Source organism: Blennius ocellaris (assembly GCF_963422515.1).
Source record: "Blennius ocellaris genome assembly, chromosome: 11".
In the NCBI taxonomy this organism is placed as follows: Eukaryota; Metazoa; Chordata; class Actinopteri; order Blenniiformes; family Blenniidae; genus Blennius; species Blennius ocellaris.
Genome location: NC_137660.1, coordinates 25,878,008 through 25,899,273, shown reverse-complemented (window position 1 = coordinate 25,899,273; position 21,266 = coordinate 25,878,008).

Below are 21,266 nucleotides of genomic sequence, written 5' to 3'. Positions count from 1 at the left end.
ACCGACACTGAGAGATTGTGCCCTTGCCATATGTTGGTGGCAAAAAATTGCTTATTGTTGTAACTCAACTTGGATGAGTGACTAAAATGTGTGAAAAAAAGGAAAACATCTGTACATCAGTCATGTAATATCACTTCTATCACGGAACATCAGTTCATGACGTGCACTATTGCTTTTGAAATCCAATAGCTGCACAAGCCAACAGATGCTATCCTAACAGAGCCTGGAAATAAAGTGTGGCTGACTTATCTCCCAACTCGATCCCCACTGCCGTCACGTTGCAATGGGATACATCTCACCATTTGGCCATTAAGCCTGCTAAGGTATGGAAAGGAGGTGATTCATATTGTGATTGCAGCAGTGCCCTCTGTGACTCTTCCACAGAGGACCAGAGAGGGGTAGCCACTGAAGCCCCTTCAGGGCCGTGAACATCCCCCCTCTCAGCCCCAGCAGAACTGCCTGCCTGCATACGGTCGTGGCTAAATTTACTCCCCCCCCCCCCCCCCCTCCTCCCACAAGCATCCCGGCCCATCACGTTGGGATTCTATTACTCTCCAGCGTCCGAGCACACGGGGAGTCATGTGAAAGCCGGCCACAAGCCTCCGAGGCTGGCAGTGCCCTTCCTGTCCCTTCAGCATTCAGCCCAGTTAATGCCAATCGTCTCTGCCCAGCTGCCCAATCGCTCTCTCTCTCTCACACTCTCCCCGTCTCTTTACATCCACTATTCCTCGCTCAGTCTCACCCCTTTTATGGCTCGCCCTCTCACCCGCCTCGCCCGGAAACTCGCTCGCCTTCCATCCGGAGGGCAACGGCAGATGAAGGCGAGGTTCCGGGACTGATGGCAGGTGACAGGGTGGAAGTGCTGACTTCCCCGGGTAAGTGGGAAATTTGGATCAATAAAACAGGTGGGGTTGAAGGCTGGCTCCTGTTATGGGCAGAGAGGTAGATGAGGATGGTGGGTGGGGGGGGTGATGTAATGCCATGGTTGCCACATCAGGTCATTTCACATGCTTGATATCCCAGTAAGTCTTCTCTGTTGGTAGCTGTCAGCAGCTTTGACAGGAGGCAAGGATATACACTTCAGTGATGCTTCATAGGCATGAGAATAAAGTGCTCTGCCCTGCTTAAAAACCCTCCCCTGACTAACTGAGCGGCGGGCTGACGATGCAAGGCCGAGCCAGCACGTGGATCCTCGGCTCTCACTTGGCCAAGTATGAGAGCGTTAGTCGTAGAGCCTGAAATAGACTGACATACGTCAATGAGGGCAATGGAGTCATTAGCTATTCCTTTTGAACAGCGAGCTCACTCCGACGGAGCGATACACTGGGGCAAGCACAGATTTCCGTAGCCAGCTTATGCAAATTGCATAAACAGGTTGAACACATCCCAGGTTCAAATGCATGGGGAGGGACAGATAAAAAAAAAAAAGCATGCAGGAAAAATTGAAAGAAAAGAAAAAAAAAGCTCTGGTTTTGAGCAGCAAACAGTCAAAGCTTTGCAGCTTGGAAACATTCTTCTGCAGACGTGACCATAAAGCATACTGCAAAACTCCCCTCCTACCCATCCAAGCAGTGCATTACATCTTCACTTCTGCGCGGACAGATCAGGGTCACACTGACCTCTAGTGGTGTCAAGGGGAACACTGGGGCTCGTGACAGCAGACAGAATGAGAGATAATCAGTTCTCAGTGTAATTTTACCACAAAATGGATTTTGAAGTCAGCAGTGTTGGTCTTGTATCTACAAGGTGATGTGGATAAATGGCCACTGGGAACAGGCTGTTACAAACCTGTGCGTGGCACCGCAGCCTCATAAACACTCAGTTTTTGTCTCTCCTCCCTCGCTCTATCTCTCCAGCCCTCCCTGTCTCTTGCGCCTTCCTTTCCCTCCCCCTTCCTTCAGCTCTCCTGCTGGATTCCCTTAGAAATTTTCGATTTGAACACTATTGATTCCGTGGGCTACACCTACCACAACACCCCGACAGAACTTAAAACCACTCTATTCAGCGGTGGGATCAAAGTGTGACCCCTCTCCTTGGTGTTGTTTAATGAAGTCGGAGGATCGGTGTTCCTAGATATTTTTGAGCAACATTTACAGAGCCTCAAGGGTTAGATAACAACTCGAATTGATTTTTTTTTTTTCCAGGGATACTGTTCATAAAAATTGAGTTGCTTGTCCTCCTCACACTGCGAGCAGTTTAACTTTAAAGCATAGGCTTGTAATGTATTCAATCATCTGCATTGCGTTTATTCTAAACTAACATCAGAAATCATGTCAAAGAGTTACACTGAGGCATAGCAGGAACCATTAGGAGTGCTATTTGGTTGAAATTTCACTAGATGGCGCACACAGCAAGGAAACACAGTCTTTAGTGACTCAGAGTACAGGTAATCAGCAGTTAAGTCATTTCTTCCAAATAAACAGAAGCAATGTTGGAAATACACAGATGAGTTCATTTATATTCCATTTTATATTCCTCTATATTCAACATGTGCAGGTCTTGTGCTATGTTTTTGAGATCTGGCTGTTTGACAGACATTTACAAATAGAGCAGATTTCTATTACATCATATGAGAGAACATGCAATTTTACACAGAGAGGATCCCAAGTGTCTGAGACATTGGTGCTAACCCAGAACGCCACTGTGCATCCCTTCGCCAGAACATGTGGACACAATTACGTTTCTATTTAGTTTCCCCAAGGAAAGGTAGGAATCATTTGTTCGGTAATTCACAGCAGTTACGCTAGAGCATGACAGCATATTTCCACTTTAACAGACCTGTGTCTTCAGGATGCATGTGGAAATTCAAAGATACAAAATCAGTTCCCCGACTCTCCCAGGTGCACCGCTACAAAAGCCCCAACACGGGAGTCCGTGCCAGCAGGACCTGTTATCATACGCTTTCTGCAGGAGCGGGCCGACCCGTCAACCTCATGTCATCCATTTAATCTAACAGACGGGGGGATTCACAGGGACTGCTATACAATCTTTATGAAGCCAGAAAAGCATAAAGTATTCATCTCCCTCCTCTGCCGCCATGGCATGTTTAGGGTTTGACAGGTTTGCAGTGACTTTACACGAACCTGAGAAGTTGAGGCGTGCGCAATACTAAGCAGTACATTCATGAGGTCACGGCGAGCACACCTTACAAGAGTGTAAGTGACAGACGGTATGCAGTAGACCTGGTGATGCAGTCAGAAAGAATCTCCATCTCTCTCCACTGCAGTCCGTGTGAGAGAGAAGCAGAGGAATGCTTGTCGGCATCGTCAAGACAACTACTGAAATGTCATCTCGCCACAACTACGATATTTACGTCCTCCCAGGCGACTAAATGCGAAAAACCACAAACCAAAACTACTGGCGTACAACAGTAGAGATCTGCAATCCATTAAAATACAAGTCACTCCTAAAAATATATATATATATAAATATATATTTACTTGTGTCATTTATCTTTAAGGCGCTTATTCGGCTGCCAAAGTGGTTTTTGGATCCACGTCATCACAACAGCTCTTACCGAATGGACTCCCAGCTGCAGGGGGGAAACTGAAGGACAAGACTCTTCTGATGCAGGCAAGGGGAAAGATAATCAGTCATTTGACCAAAATTAACTGGGGCAGTTGTGGGAGATTAATACCTGCTCATCTGTGTCCATTCCGAGAGCTCATTAGGCACACTTCAGGATGTGGAGTTATGCATACATATATTATATCATCATCGAGAGGAGCTGGCAGAGAGTCGCTATGTAAGTTTCAAAGATGCGGGCAGGATACTGATGTTCTAGAAATTTGCAATAGCAAAGAGCATCAATTCATTTTTTTTTTTTTTTTTTACACAGTCTGATGTTCTTGATATCCTAAAAGTAACTTATTACTCTAGATATCACCACAGTCAGATAGTATGTATATACTGGTAATTTCCGCAGAAGCCGCTCACAGATTGGATTTCAATAAAGCTCTTTGCTGATCATGTACAATCTCCTCATGTTGTCTTTCAGCTGCTCCCTTCAGGGATCATCTGCCTCGATGTACATCCTTTTTTCAATACATCCACCATCTCTCCTCAGCACGTCTTCAAACTGCTCAATCTGAGGCCGTCTATCAGATCAGTTCATATGAATCCTGTCCATCCAGGCCACTCCCAATAAAATTCTCAAGTCTCTCCATCTCTGCCACCTCCGCTTCAGCCTCCTGTCTTTCAGACGGTGGCCAAACTATACATCACAGCAGGTCTCACTACTGTCTTGGACTAAAAAAATAAAAAATAAACCAATCAATCAAATGACAGTGAAATATCTTTTCATAGGACCAAAAAAGCAATAGTAACACACTGAAACACACTTGACCTTGAATCTTAACACATCAAACTCTTCCACTTAATTTCTCGGATCAAACTAAAATGTAATCTTAGATATAGGCATTGTGATAAAGTGAATTAAAAGCTGGTGAACCATTTAGCTGCATCGCTTAAGTGTTTTTTTGGGAGTTTTTTTTATTTAAAGAGGCCAGGATCTTCTTTGAACCCACTTAACCCAGCCCGGGACACGGATGTTGTGTTGTGGTCCGCTAACACAGCCATCAAACACAGAGGCTGGGGAGCCGTGCTGCGAAGTGCAGTGAAGCAAAGCCTTGATGTTTTAGTTTTTTTTTTTTACAGAAAGAACATAGCTGTGGCTGTGAAATACAGTGCCCTTTTCCTTCTCCTTCAACCTACCCCAACCCCCCAACCCCCCAACCCCCCCCAACCCCCCTTCTCCTTACTCGAGGCATGCAGCGTGCAGACTGGTGATGTGTGCGCCCCCTAAACATTTCATTTCTTTTTGCTGCAAACTCTTGGAATTGAAAGCCCAAGGATGCCCTCGCCAATGTCACAGGTTTAAAAGAGAACATGCAGTGCAACACTGGATGAGGAAACCATTTAATTCTAACTGATTCAGGTTTGCAATGGAATGGAATGATGTTGGTAATAATAAACGTTTCTACCGCCATGGTTATCTTTCGAGAGCTTTGTTGTTTATCGTTTGCTATTCTTCATCAACGTTCGGCAGCGATGCGTCACCGTCATCGATTTAGAGAGCTTTGCTGTAGCAGGTCTGTCTGAATGCAAGTCTCTCAACTTCAGGGACAAATATTGAGGACCTTTGTATGTGGATAAAGAAGAGGATAAGGCCCCGTTTATGCAACGTTTTCAAGTGAAATTGCAAAACTTCTGCTCAGACCTACTGAAAATGCGAATTTTTTAAAACCGCTACCGAGGTGGGACTTTTTTGAAAACGCTCAGACACTGTTATCAAGTCGATCGGCGATCACCCGTGCTTTTATCGCTGTTGCCACAATGACCTGGCCATCTTTGATGCGACACATCCATGCAGGTACCGATACTGATTCACTTATTTACGTTGACACGACACCAATCCATTAAAACATTTAATTGGCTGATATATTGTTTATCGGAATTTGCGAAAATAATAATAGTAATAATAATAATAATAATTTCTATTTGAAGGCACCTTTCTCTGCACTCAAGGACACCACACAAGCAGGCATTGACAAAAATACACAGGGCATTTACAGTAAAAACAATACAAAAGACAAGGCAATTGGCATGAGATGAAATATTCATTTTTGAACAGAAGTGTTTTGAGTTTTGATTTGAAATGGGGGAATGAATCCAGGTTTCTATCAATTCCAGACATGGGAAGAAGAGCGGCTGAAAGCTCTGCTCCCCATGGTTATGCTCCAATATTGGATTTGGACCCATAAAATCCACATCGGCCCTTCCCTGGATGGATCACCAGTCCATCCACACACACACACACACTCACATTCATACTAATGAGCAGTTGAGAGACACCAGTTCACCATATAAACACAAGTCTTTGAACTGTGATAAGCACAGAGAGCACCTCAAACCTCCCCCTGCCACACATATATGCAAAACATAATTTTGACTCCCTAATCTTACATCATCATGCAGTCTAAGACTGCAGCTTTATTAAATTGTTATTATCCTCCAGATGAAAAAAAAACAAACCGTCATTAACGATGAACTGAGGACTAAGCATCAACAAGCAGACGTCACAGCATTCACAATATGCAAAAAAAAACAACTATCACAAGCAGAGATGCAAAGAATAAAAACACAAACGAAATCAATGAACAACACAAAGTAAAAGCAGCCAGAATAAAGAACATATTTCACCACCATCACCACTCTGATGCAGCACGTTTCCCTTTAAGGATTAGCACGAAATAATTTCCAAGCATTATTACCGAAGCTATCTTTATGAACATGTGGACACACAGAGACACACACACATACATAATCAAAGATAAACTGCAGCCATGTCGTGTGTATGTACACTTTGTATTCCAGGGACAAGTCTCAGTAAAGCACTGAACTTGAGGTGGATCAAAGGGGATTTTGCGTATTAGAACCATTGAGAAAATGAGCCAATTTAAACAGAAGAGAGAAAAAATTCAGACAGAATGTAAAAAAAATAAAAAATAAAAAATACCATTAACTCTTGTCCTTGTTGGACCTCTCCAGAAGAGAAAATGGTGAGCAGAATTTAAAAAGCAAAAGTGAATACAGCTTCTCCTGAGGCTGAGCATCTACTCTGCCTCACTGGGATTTATAGTGACAACCTTAGGCTATTAATTTCCCTTTTTCCCTTCAGAAAAGGTTGGTCCAGACCCGCCAGCCTCCATGGGCGACCTGCTTTATTACACGGAGCGGAGGACCCCTAAAATGGAACAGAACTGATTCTACAGTTGTCCGTGAGGCGATTCACTGCACTGCGGGTGTGTAATAGTTCATGTCTTCATGCCTCTCTTAGAAACAGTAAAAAAAAAAAGAAAAAGCGAGTAATGTTAAATCATCTCTGCTCAGGTGCAACTTTTTGATTAATCAACATTTTCAGGTCTGGGATGACATAATGAGCACAGTGTTTTCTGGAGCAACGCTTCCTTTGAGTCTTCGTCGGCTGCTGGATAATGCTGACGCGGCGCTTTGTCCTGAACAGCACGGCCCAGAATCAACAACCCGCAGCCTGATTTCACAAGTCAAATGGGCTGGTTTTCAGGTTCAGATTAATGTCAGCGCGCCGCTCACAGCATCAGTATTTCGGCACATTAAGGCACTTTTGCAGCTCATATCAAACGGCATCTGTATCTTCTACGTTTTTTTGGGGGGGGTGAATTCCCACTGTGCCAGGGATAATTGGAAGCACCTGCGTGATGTAACTTGATGCATCACTCCTGCAATAAATTGAACCGCATACTGAAATGATTAGCGAAGGCTGAGGTCAATGAGGTATTTTGCTGGTGCATTAAGTTAGAATAATATTAAGATAAATGACTGCAGCGTTTTTAAAATGTCGCCAGTGTCGACCAGCCAAACTAATGTTTGCTGCATTTTAACTCAATCCATCGCCTTCGGTACAGAATATCAATTATATCTTTGTTACATGAACTGAATCACATTAATGCCGCTGCAGCGAAAGATAACTGTCTCCAAGCTGAGAAGTAAAGACGAAGACAATTATTGGCTGTTGATCTCAAACCAAGCAAGATCAAGACGCAGTTGTGTATTTGCTCAACTGGAGGCACTTTCAAGCACAACTTCGGGGTCAGATATATGATGAGATAATGTCAAATGACTGCTGCCTGGCTGATTCAAAGCGAGATTGTTTGCAGACATATGCCTCCGGACAAGTTCACGCACCACTGGCAAAACAAGACAGCTGGGAGCTGGACAGCGCTGATCAAACACTACTGGGGAGGAAACCTAAGACCAAGTCACCGCAATGTAGAGAAAACATCTCCAGATGCAGGCATTCAAACAGTAGTCATTTAAAAATTTTTATTTTTTTAAGCAATAACATGATAGGACACTTAGTAATGCTATTGAAAACAATGACAGACTGAGAAACTGATGAACCAGAACTATTAGTTTGTTAAATAAATTAGACCAGGTGTGCCAAACATAAGAGAAAAATTGGCTTTGTGCCAAGATTGTCATCATTTTCTACAGTAATGGTTTGGTCTTGGAAAAATCTGGACATTTTTGTCACTTTGCGTGACTATTGCAGGTGAGGCATTAGGAGTAACACTATGAAAAACTTCTCACAGAGCCTTTGTATTCAAACGAGGGTTTGTGTGCTTGAGACAGTTTACACAGGAATGATTTACTGGAAACAGTATTGCTTCAGTGTGTTTGTCTATTGTCAACATGGAGGGCTTTCAATTGTTTTTGCGTCATTGTGAAAACAATGACTGTCCAACATGGATATATGGAAAACAAAGCAATTTTCATCTAGGGCCACTAGCTGGTGCTGTTGTCTGTTTTTGTCAGAAACCACACACGTGTGAGTAAAGACCATTATGCTATAAGCATTAACGACGGCGAGTACATTTGTATGGACAGACCACTGTCGTGTAAAAAGACATCCACAACACAACGAAAGTGTACATGGGGAAAATCTTTCTGTCAGGAACATCCCTGATGAAAAGTAGAACCAATGTTTAGAGCAACATTATCTTTAAGTTCACTGGTAATAGATTGCCCAATTTTTTTTTTTTTACATCTGAATCTGTGCAAAAACCATCGAAGCTGGAGTGCAAGCTAAATATGTAAGGAACCATAATCACAAACAAAGTCAGTAATAAAGTGAACAGCTATCAATTTCAATATACAGCAGAGAATAAATGATGTCTTTATGGTGTGATAGTAGCAGCTCAGATTCATCAGTATTTATTGGTTGTTATCTCAGATCTGCTTTTAAAAAAAATATCCAAATACATTCATAAAAACTGTACTAAACTGTAAATGGACATCATTTATATAACATTTCACTGTAGCAACGGTCTCAAAGAGCTTCACACATCATACACAATTCAAGGCAGAAGGATTGTGCTTGAGCATGTGTCTCAAAGTCTTAGGAGTTATTTCCTGCAGTCGACCCACGTCATGTTTTGGAAGTAGGTGGGAAGGAAACTGACTTATTCCACAGCAACGAGTCAAAACACTCTTTCATTTAGTCACAGGGCTGCGTTTCCAGGAACCCCCCATTGTCTCGCGTCTACTGTAAGCCGCGCCTGTTGTGACTGAGCCAACTCATTCACGCAATACGTCTTCATCCACCTAATTTCATTCATGAGCCGTCGTTGTTTGATTACCCACAACTTACGTTTTTGATGAGATTCATCAGCATCACTCCAGAGAAGTCTTTTTTGCAAACAAACAAGACGACTAAGCACTGATTGCACACTGATAGGGTAGAGACAGAATTGGGCCAGCTCAAAAGGCCGGGACTTAAAAAAAAAAAAAAAAGCAAGCAGAGAGAGAGAGAGAGAGGAGCATGGCGTCATTTCTCACCGGCTCAGATGTGGTCGGAAACAGAGGCGGTGGGCTGGCCGGCTCGCCTGTGACAGCCTGTCAAACAGAGGGAGGAAAAACAGTGACTAACAATCACTCTTCAGATTAAATCCGGCTCTAATTGGAAAACAGCACAGAGCGATAATGGCACAGACGGCGAAAAAGTCGGCCGTTAAAAGGCTGACGTTTGCGTGCGGAACAGTGGCGAATCCACTTCAAAAGAGCCACACTGACACCCACACACCTCTATTCATTCGGTATTAGTTTCAATAGTATTTATTTCAAGACAGCAACACACACAGATAGAGGAAAGCGCACGAGAAACAGATGAATATATGCAGGCAGTTTCCTCGAGAGACCAGCAACCAAAATCTTCGGCGTGAAAGACAGCGTGACTCAAACCGCCGGGAAAATTATAGCCTCCACCGACGTACTCGACCAAGATCCTATTTCTGACCACTACGGATTTGTTCGACAGCTCGAATGCTTCGACTGCCTGTCAATTATAGCGCACGGGCAGCTATTTCAGGCACGCTACGTGTAAAATCACATCGCGTTTCCTACATTTGGGGGTTGCACAAAACGAGCACGGCAGAACGGCGTGACTCAGTGTCCACGTTGGACACTCGAGGTAGACGGAGCAAGACCCAGACTGGGATGCGTCCGATGAGCTCACGCTTAAAACCGCGGGCCACGGGCCACCGTCTGCTGTGACGGGCCCCGTCCCAGACTGCCCGCGCCATCTGTCTCTTAGCTCCTCCGAAAAAACCAAAGCCACTGGCTTCTGACGCAAGTCAAGTGCGTCTGTGACCTGAAGCTTTCCACTTCGCCCCGCTCGTTGAGCTTCTGGTCAGGCAGGCCCCGTCCGCCGCAAAGACTCGGTAGGTGCTCCACTTAACATTTCATTGACTGCTTCTGGTTTAAGACAGTGGACTGGAAGAAATCAGCATTAGTTTAAAAAAAGAAGTATTGGATGAAAGGCATCCTGCCTGTTCGGATTACGTCCCTACTTCATGAGAAAAGCAATATGAAAAGAGGTCAATTCTTAGCATCCACTCTGCACAGTGGTAAACACTTCAGTTCAGCAATCAGGAAACTGATCGTTTTTGGCAGCAGTTTTTGAAAAACAACCCTGTACGGTTGACTTTTCCTATATAAAAAACTAAATACCACTAAAGCCCCAGTTACACAACATTTTCAAGTGAAAACACAAAACATTTTGGGTGTTCATACGTCCTTTTCAGCGTCACATGTTAAAACCAGAATGTGAAGAACAACACAAAGATGAGAAAATCACGAGTGACCTTTTAAAATAAAACGTTTCTGGAAACGTCAGGGTTTCAGGCAGATGGAGGAAATGATGCTGCTGTGGATCTGCTAAATCTGGCGTCCTGAGTAGCATGAGTCCAACTGTCACTGTGGCTGCACCTATTTATATTATTTATTTCAACGGCCATCTACGCCACTCTACACTGCGAATAGTCACTACCTCATGTTACTCATCATTATTTGCACTACGCACCACTGCACTCTAATTACTTGTTTATATTTTTGGTTTATTGTCATTATTTAATGTTTACACTTGCACAGAGGGTGCACAGTTTCTTGTACCGAAGACAAATTCCTTGTATGTTAAACACACCTGGCCAATAAAGCTGATTCTGATTCTGAGTCTGAGTCCATATTCATGTTCAACAACAATCCAACTTGGTCGTCTGTTTATACGAATGTCCGTATACTCACCAACAACAGTGCCAACTCATGGCCTGGCATGGTAACTATATTGTTTTAACCGTTTTGGCGGTTTCCGTGTAAACGCAAAACTTTTCTAAACAAAAACACAAAAATGAAACAGGGCCTTAGCTTCACACCAACCTTTTTTTTTTTTGGGAGGCTTAAACCTACTGTATCACAAATAACAAATCAGAAATCGATTTATTGCCGGGTGTAGTTTTCACAATGCAAGGAGTTTGTTCTGGTGGGATTGGCACAAAACGGTAAAACAGTAAATTAGTGCAAGTAAGGAAGAAATAACTGTGCAAAACAGTAGCAAAAGAAAATAATATACAAGTGAACAGTAAAATCTAATGTTGCAGCAGTAAATGCACATGATAAGATATTAGGATGAGAGAATCAAAAATTTATACTGAAGATTTGATGACAGTTTTATTTCATCCATTCATCTTTTATATGATTTGTATCCAACTTTGGGTCATGGGGCACTGTACACCCGGATCAGGATGACTTTAATTAAAATAATTAATTTAACCTCTTTCCTGTTTTAATTGAATGGTCCACAAATGTAATATGGATTAAAAAAAATGGACAAACAAAATGTCAGAGGAAGGCAGGAGAAAGTGGAAAAGGATTAAATATAAGGTGCAATCGTGGCAATTATTTACTCAGCTTTTCCTCAACTTTAGCCAAGTGCCAAGTCAACACGCCATTACTTTAATTTTCTGTTGTGGTTTCTAAACTTTGAGCTTGTGCGGTGCAAGTAATGAGGCTGGAGACTTTGACGGCTCCCTTCTGTGTTTTCACTCTTTCATGTGATAAATGCGCGTTCTATTCTTTGCAGAACAAAAAGTGCACAACAACGCTTCACTGCTTTTGATTTTGGAGCCAGCACTGATCAGAATCTCCAAGAAAACCTTCTCATCTCCATTTTGATTCATGAATGACTTTTGGGGGGAATAGACCGAAGATCTGAATTTTTGCGAAAACCAGCAACACATTATAGTGCGAGACACAACCCAAAGCAGTTGAAATTCACACTTGTTGTTCACATTTCCAATGTGACATGTTGGACTGAGTTTTCAAAAGGCTTCAAGGCTAGAGTCGCACAACTGAGGCTGCCACTTCACGACGACGACAACAGAAAGGAGAAAGACTAAACTCCCGAGGCAATTTACTATAAATGTTCGCTTGGATTTCAAACTGATGTTTGAACGTTTGTCTGAGAAGCGACAACTAAACCAGAGGTTCTCCGTGTATCATGTCAAAGCCTGCTATAATTACACATCTGAACAGCCACCTGCCTGTCTATAATTAATCCTGGAGATTTCAAACTGTAATATTTTGACCTGGATGTGTTCGACCGGATCTCAAATTTGTTATTGTAAAAACTCGATCTCCCAGTTCTCAGTATAAAATGAGTACGGTGGGCAGGTTGGTGAGATATCCCCCTCGAGGATTGATGCAGCCAAGACCGTGAGAATTTCTTTGGGGGGTATTCTTAGTGCTGCCTCTCCCATCTTGCCCTCGCTAGATCCCACAAGCCCGCCTCTGCTTTAGGATTTGGCCGTCTATCTTTAATTTTTCGAATCCTCTGCGACCCTGGACTCTGCCAGCTGGATTTCACAGCACTTAAATTACATGAAGAATACAGAGCACGCCACTTAACATGTTGTTTATCTGTTGCAGCTCGCTATCCAATTGCACCAATTACTGTATGATTTATTCTTCACATATAAGCTGCTTCCATCCATGTGTGAACTCTCTGCTTTCATTATTGAGCAATTGGGTGGAGTAAAAAGAAAGTTTCTATTTGTCAGATGTGGTTTAAACTGAACTCGGGCCCCGTCGTTCACACGACGACATTTTCAAGTGAAAACACAAGACCTTTGGTACATTTGGGTGTCAATGGACCTTGGAGACACTGAAAGTGCAACTTTTTGAAAACACTGAATCCATCTCGGTGGAAACGAGGGAAAATGCAACATTTTGAAAACTTTCAAGGCTTGAAAACAGTGCCACTGTGCATGCATACCATCGCCGTGGTAAACACTTCTGCAAATGCGCGAGTACTAACTTTTCCTTACGTCCATTCAAATGTCCGTTTGCTCTCCATTGGCAAAGCTTGTAGTGTATTTTTCTCTCTCTAAGTCTGAATTTTAAGTCTACATGCATCAAATAAGACCAAATGGAGGAATCTGCGATGCAGGGTTTCCCGTTGGTATTCTGAGTCCGAGATACATTTAATATTCTCCACATAAATTCTAAGCCGGTACACACAGCAGGCAAGAATTTTAGAGGAAGTCGTGAAAGTTATGTTGAAGACTGTTCTTCATAAAAGCTGTCCGGCATGAGTTTTATGGAGAGTCGCTGGTATGAGGTATAAAATGCCAGACTGACCACAAAGCAAACTGAACTCGAGTGCAAACCTTAAAATAGATCAGTAACAGAGGAAGATTCCAGTATTCAGACTGAATGTCCTTTTATCTATTGAGTTGTCATCAATCTGGTAGTGCCATTCAATCTTGGTCAGAGGACACGGACAGAAAGAGATATCATACCTGCCATTCTTCTACTCCTATCCTTATCGGCTGGTTTTGGAACGATCGTGCCTTTTTTCTTTTTTTTCCTTTTCTTTTTAATCATATTTCAAACTGTCTGCATCTAAGACCAAACCCTCCCATGACCCCTGGCCTCCATGCATGTCTGAGGTCGGCAAGCCAGCGGGAGGCAGACAGCCATTGAGCTTCACACAGAAAGACTGAGTCGAGAGAGATAAAACCTCTATTTATACCCGGGTGTCAAATGTAAGGCCGGCGGGACAAAACAGGACCACAATAGGCGCCAATCAGGTCCACAAAGCAGAGAAGAAGTTTAAAGACAGATAATTCTTTAACAAACGTCTAAAGAGTGGCAGACACTAACAACACAACACTGACACCCGAGCTGAGCGGTCAGGGCGAGTTTGTAAAAACATGCATACTGCCACAGGTAAAGGAGAAGGTTTTTTTTGTCATTTCTCTGTATTTGGCACCAGAAGGTTTCATAGAAAAATGGGCCTTATGTTGAGATTGTAGTCATTTTAGATTTTTGCAAACATATAGACTTTTTCATCATGTATATTATCTGCGCTACAACAAAGAAAAACAAAGTAAGTCGTTTGTCTCCCGTTTGTCTGTATTTGACACTCCTGATTAATGCCACCCAAGGTGCGCATTTCAATCAGATACTCAGTATGTATGTGATGTGAAAGTATGAGTCAACATTGGGGAAACGGTGTGTGTCTGCATGCGTACGTGCGTGCAGACAACTCGTCCACAAAAATGCAACCCCGGAGAACTCATCCATGGGATTCCAGACAACTCAACAACTATTTTTTTCAGCTTTATTGATTTGACGGTTTGGATTTCAACGTACATTTTTCACACATTTGGAAGGATCATTAAGTATATTTGACAGAAAAAAAAGCCATGATTTTAAGTATATTTGACACAGATATATTTGTACAGAGCGCAAAGTCAACAGGGGGCACGCCATGCACTGGCTCAGCCTGCAGAAATACAGTTTTCAGAAATGTATTTCTGAAAACAGATAGGCTGTGCACAGTTGAAAAGTTAAAACGCTGCTTGTGCAGCAAGAGTCATATGAGTGCTCCTCAGCCACCTCCACCATTGAAGCTTTGCTTCCATACTCATCTGGCCTCATGCATCCAAGTGCATGAGGGAAAGAGAGTCAACACGGGGTGAGGTCAAAGGAGGTCAGACAGGAAATACGTAATTGATGCCTGAGGGCACTCATGAACTCTGGAAGAAGCAACAGAGCTGCCAGCCTTCAGGTAGTCTGACTTTACAGCGAACTGGTCCTTCTGTCAGAAGACTTCTCTTTAAAACAAAGTCGTGCAAGTGAGTCACACACGCAAAACACTAATCTTCAAAGTCACTGCCATCTGGTATAGTGAAGAGAAATGGCAGCAACAGAACGCTGTGTACTGTGTATCATTACCACTCGCTAGATTTTTAGTGACAACAAAGATCAAACACTAATGGCAATATCCTGGAAATCCACAATTACACAATCACAATATAAAATCACAATATATTAAAATCGCAGTTTATAGGGATTCATATCTCTCGTTCATTAAACTTAGCATGTGAAAATCGCAAATTAGACCATGTTTGGGTAAAATAAATTTAAAAAAACATGAATACAAACACTGTTAGGGAGGTGGTTAATTAATAGCAGGATGTAATTTCTTTGATAAAACAATTTCCCTGCAATTTCACATACAAAGATTTATAGTACCTGGATGAATGGTCAACATGAGAAACAAGATTTAAGCTTGAAGTGGATGCAATGATTACGTTTTATATTTCTCCCAAAGGTTTATTTCCCTTTTTTATTTTTTCCATGAAAGCCCTTTGGAAAATAAGTCGTTATGTAAAACGTCAAATCTCTTTTGGTGGTTTTGTGATTGAAACATGCTGAATTTAAGCACAGCGAGCTCCATTTGCTTGAAATGCCCCAGCATTCATAAAATTTAACTTCTGAAGAACAAACAGACCTATAAATCACATTAGTTTGAAAACAGTGCGCATGTGAAACCGCCAAATGCTATTACTTGAACGCTAAATCTTAAATGGTAGTAAAAGGAGGCCATGTATGCACACAGCGACGAAAACTGCCATTGATTTAGGAGGACGTTAGAAGATATCCGGAGTAAAGAGCAGCCAAGCTTTTGAGTGAAGTACTCTTTGAGGATCATTAGGGTGTGCTATGATCATGCAGAAGAGTCGGGGAAGTCCTTGAAGCACACTTGCTAACAAGCATTAGTGTCTGTCTGAAACCCCGAAGCTGTGACGCTAACAGCAGCCCGACTCCACCACAAAGCCAGCCATCGGAGAAAAACTGCGGTCAGCTCTGGAAACTGAGGCTGACAGAAGGACCATTGTGCAAAATTCTGGATACGACGGCAGAGTGACACGGCGTACGTGAAACCAGTTATTATGATTAAACTGGAGTTTGTTTTGGTAAACTTGAATGTTTCTTTTGCGCATTGGTTCATCTTGATTTATCCAACTGAGAGGCAGAGTCAAGAATGAGATATACTATATTCTTGAAATTACTTAAGAGTAGGGGTGTCAATCATATTACTGGCAAGAAGGTCCAATCCAGCATGCTGGATGACTTTGTAACGTGATAATCCAAACCCTAGCCCTTCAAAACTGATTAAAAAATGTATATGAATAAAAATCATTAGTTAGTAGACATTATGGTCATAATATCTTGTCAAACTCTAGAAATTATCTTTATTGTAGACACATTTCTACATCTGAGTAGTAATCCTGATCACTTGAACTGATTCGCTACATAATACAAACTCAAGTGCGCCCCTGCTGGTCAAATGAATACATTACAGTGAATGTCATAATTTGTTACACCTAGTTTGGACTCACTGTTGGACCAGTTCTGGACAGCAGGCCGTACATTTGACACGCCTGGCCTCGAGCTTATAGAGGCCGGGTTGAGTGCACAAGTGGGGGAAAAAATCATGGAGGGCAAAAGAAAAAAGAAAAATAAATCCCACAAATGTGAAGTTGATTTTTGCCATTTCAGTGTATTTTACATCAGGAAGCATCAGAGCAATTGCATATGCAAATCATGGCATCATGCCTCTGATCCGGCCTGCTTGCCAGAGAGTGAGGCTTTATGTAATGTTTGACTTAAGGTCAACAAATTGCCGAAAAAACTTAAGTATGAAGAGAAAATCTACACACACAAAGGTGCATGCAAGCTCGATACTGAACTGGATCAGAACCCTTCTTCCTATAATGTGACAGTGCAACTCTGCCATCAACTGGCATCTTTTACAGAAAACTCAAATACAGATAAATAGATTTCAAGAAATGTAACAATGTTCAATAAAATACATAATACACAAATAACTGTGCGTCTTCACTTTTGCTGGAGTTCATGGTGATAATGAAAATCAAATACCCCCTAATATACAATTAGGCATGTCTTCCTGCCACAGAGCCAATTTCACACTCATGGGAAATCCCTAATAACTCAAACAGCCAGCGCAGCAGTCAGAGGGAATTCATGAACCTGCCCTAACAGGCTATTTATTATGATCGCTGTTGGTAATGATGTCAAAGGTGTACCTTGTTTTCGGACTTGGATGACTGATGGACAATAATATCCCCCTAGAAAGATAACTCGGTGGCATATTACAAGAAAGCAGTGTAATGCATCGCGGCTGTAATTCATCATAACTATGACAAAAGTCGGATCTTATTTCATGCTAATTAGAGATCCCAAAGCAGATTTCAACCCTCCTATCTAGCATGTCTGAAGGAGAGAAATGTTTGTAAACGTTCACACAGTTCATGCAACTTGATGTGGCAACTATTCCGTCTTCTCTCCAGAGAGGACAACAGGAATGATGGACACGTCATCGAGTGTCCTCACTTCCACAAAAGCCACGTTCAGTCATTTCACTCGTTTTGTCTGAAGCTCCCACCCTGAACCTGGAATCTGTTTTGCAAGTGAGCCGACTATAAGAAGGCCTTTGCAGCGTGTGTGCTCAGGGTCCGTCTGATTTGCATGTTAAAGAGGATCTCTCAAAATATGTGAATGCGTGTGTCAAGCAGGCCGAGGGCAAGAGAGCGGGGTGGGCCGCCGTTACCGCCCTCCAGTGGTGTTTGGTGAGAAAAGCAAAAGCCGGACGATTGTGGGTCACACAATGAATGCCAAACAGCTCGTGGACCAGAACTGAAATGCAAGAACCTCCCGGTAAGTATCGCACACCTGCCTGCAACCCCAAAGCTGTGCAAGAATGTGCAACCTATGCTTTTACCTTCACAAAAGACTGAACAGCAACAGAACCATTAGAGGCAAGAAGCAAAAGTGAGTCTTTTTGCATAAAAATAGCTCCAAAATAAAGTCAGACAGAGACATTCTTGGTTCTGGTTCTCCTCACATGTGACAGCCCAATCCTGTAGCTGCATAGAGATACAGAGATACCACTTGTATAAAGGACGGATACTAGCACAGATTGAAAGCCATTCAGCCTAATAAATACTCGGAAGTCTTTGCGTTGTGTGAACGTCTGTGTCTAAAGTACACACACCTCCAACAGCCTCAAAGACTCTGGTATACTACTGTGTCTACAGTACACATAGAGCAGTGTGTAGCATCTATCTACACACTGCTATATGCGTACTTCAGGCTGTAGACCGAGGGATCGAGCTCTAATGAGTGTATTGGTCATACTTTAAAGATGCTGAGCATGTACCACCGTCGGTGTGTGAGCCCGATGATGACGACTCTGGTGTTGCACGAACTAGCTTTCACCTCCTCTTCATATTTTGACAGAACATCATTTACCGACTGTCTTACTTCTGTCATTTTCATTTACAGTACATTTAAGCATGTGGGATGATGTCGCCGAATACTCGCTGGGTTGTATCTGGGATCTTTTACGAGTATCAAACCCAATATCGGTAATCGGTGCATCCCTAAAGCTGCAGTTAAATCTCACAATAAACGTTAATATCTTAGCCTAAACATCCTTTCATTGGTAGGCTATGACCAATTTTCTATTTCATTAATTTCCCTGATTGCATATAGATTGCCATGATCTCTAAAATAGTTGGAGAGCTGCAGAAAGGCTTAACTTAAAGAGAAAAAAAACAACTACTAACCTATACAGAGCAAGCAATAAAAGGAAGAATTATCAGAATGAGATATTTTACTACAGTAAGGTTTGTGTCGCACATAATGCAATGACATTTTCAGATGCAGCAAAGGTATTTAAAAACCAAATGTGGGCAGTATCAACCCATGCAGCCTTTTACAATCTGCACCACAGTTTTCCTTTTCTCTGGATATCCACTGCTCTGAATGTCCTTGGCAAAATGCAAAAGGCTTGAGCAGCTTTTTAAGAGTTTTTTTTTTACATTTTCATTCTCGGGTTCGTCTGGATTGAGCATTAAAAACAAGATTTGTTGTCTGGCTTTGTTTGTGTTTTCCCTGCATGCTCGGCTGGAGAATCTCATTTTGCTACAACAATGTGGAGGCGGCACTAGTTACTCAACACATTACGCTGGTTCATTGCCCTCAATCGAAAATGCATCACTTCCTCTCACAGAACCACTCACATTAGGAGATCTTAGTGGATTCCGATAAAATAAAATTTAAAAAAAGACAGCGAAGTATCCGCTTCTTTAGTCTGAAGCCTCAGAAAACATGCAGCTGAAACCATGTGAACACACACAAATTAGAATTCTGGGTCGTTGCCTCTGGGTTTGGATCCACGGTCTCCGTGGCACAATCAATCCCAGAAGTTTATTAAAAATCAAATAAACAGTCTTTTTTTACTTGTGGCTAGTGGAAGGTTTGAAATAAGCAACTTGACATTCAATGAAATGTAATTAATTGCTTCTTTTCAAAGGTTAGCTTCTTCTTATTATTAGGTTGAACATGATCTGAAATAACATCCACAAATCAACCACACACAGGATTTTAACATTAATCAGGTTGTACTTTAATTAAGCAGTAAGATTGAAGTGAAGTTTTATTTTTTATTTTTGCATTTTAATGACTTTTTACCTCGATTTTAAGAGGTTAAAATGTTGAAAATTCGTATTTCTCTCTGGAACGTCATGATGTGAGCCGAGGCCTGTGAAGCCACACAGCTGCTCTCACACAAACAAGAAATACTTCAAGTGGCCATTGTCTAAATATAATTAACAGAAGGAAATTAGGGAAACAGTATCACCATCTTAAAATAACAGGATACAGTCAACTATAAACTGAAATCAACCTCAAAAGAATGCATTCAATTTCCCCAAGGTTTTTTTTGTTTGTTTGTTTGTTTGCTTTCTTACAGGATGTCAACATCAATCTCGATGACATCCCACCGGTGACTCACCTTGATATGAAAAGGTTGAAGGAAGTGTCTCCTTCACGTTTGAGTGACGCGACTCTGCCTCGGAGGCCAGAGGATGCGCAAGCTCAGGGAATCGTTTTTGGCTAAACAATGCCTTCAGCCCGCTGGGTAAATAAACAATCTGAATATTTCTTGCTGACCTCGCTGAATAATTGCACCGACTCTCTTCCTCATATAATATACTCAACTAGTCATTGTTTTTGGTTGCAGCAATGGGTGGTCTCAAGACTCAAATTAAATGTGACGTTAATCTGTAATACAGTTATTCGTGGACTTCATATTGTTGATTAATAACATGAAAATGTTGGCACAAGCCCACAGTGACCGAATATTATCCTCTCATCATCACCGACATAAAATATCTGGCAATATCATCTCATTCATGGAAAATGTGTTTTTCATGATGGCCCATCTGCTCGTGGCTTCAGTGATCAAAGTCAGATGACAGTATTTTCTCAATATCGGACATCTGCAGAAAAACCATGATTTGAGACAGTCCAAGCGGTACAATGAGCTTAATAAGTGAAGTCCACTGATTATTTAAAGGGGATCATATTATACAGGGTTTCAACACTTTCACATGGTCTCGTCGGTTCAAAAACGTCGTATTCAAAATGTATTGATCCAAATCCAGCTTTTACTTGATTTTCATCCATTTGAATATTGGATCATATGAGCTACATTCAGAATCTGCTGTGTCTGTGTGAGCTGGACTGGCTCCGCCCACACATGCCCATCTTGGGAAGAGAAGGAAGTACACTTTTTTGAAAAACTGAAACAAGCCAGGGAGAGAGATGACAGATTATCTTTACTTCTGGGCATCATTCCATTATTACTGTTGGAAAGCCCTTAGAAAGTGAATTTTGCATAATATGACCACTTAGTGGTCAAACGTCTTTACCAGGGTTCGATGAGTTGTAAATCTCAAAAATACATATTTTACATTCAGTACAACAATCAAGGCCCCGTTTACACAACCTTTTAAAGTGAAAAGGCTAAACTTTCGCTGCGTTGCTCATAAAACACGCGGAAATTGCAACTTTTCAAAAATGGCTACTCATGTTGAAGTCCATGGAAATGGGGAAATTGCAACATTTTTTTGAAAAGTTGCTACTGCACATGCACAACACAACCGTAGCGAATAATTCTTCTGCACATATGTGACTAGAACCGAACCCTTATCTGCATCATCCTCACCTGTGGA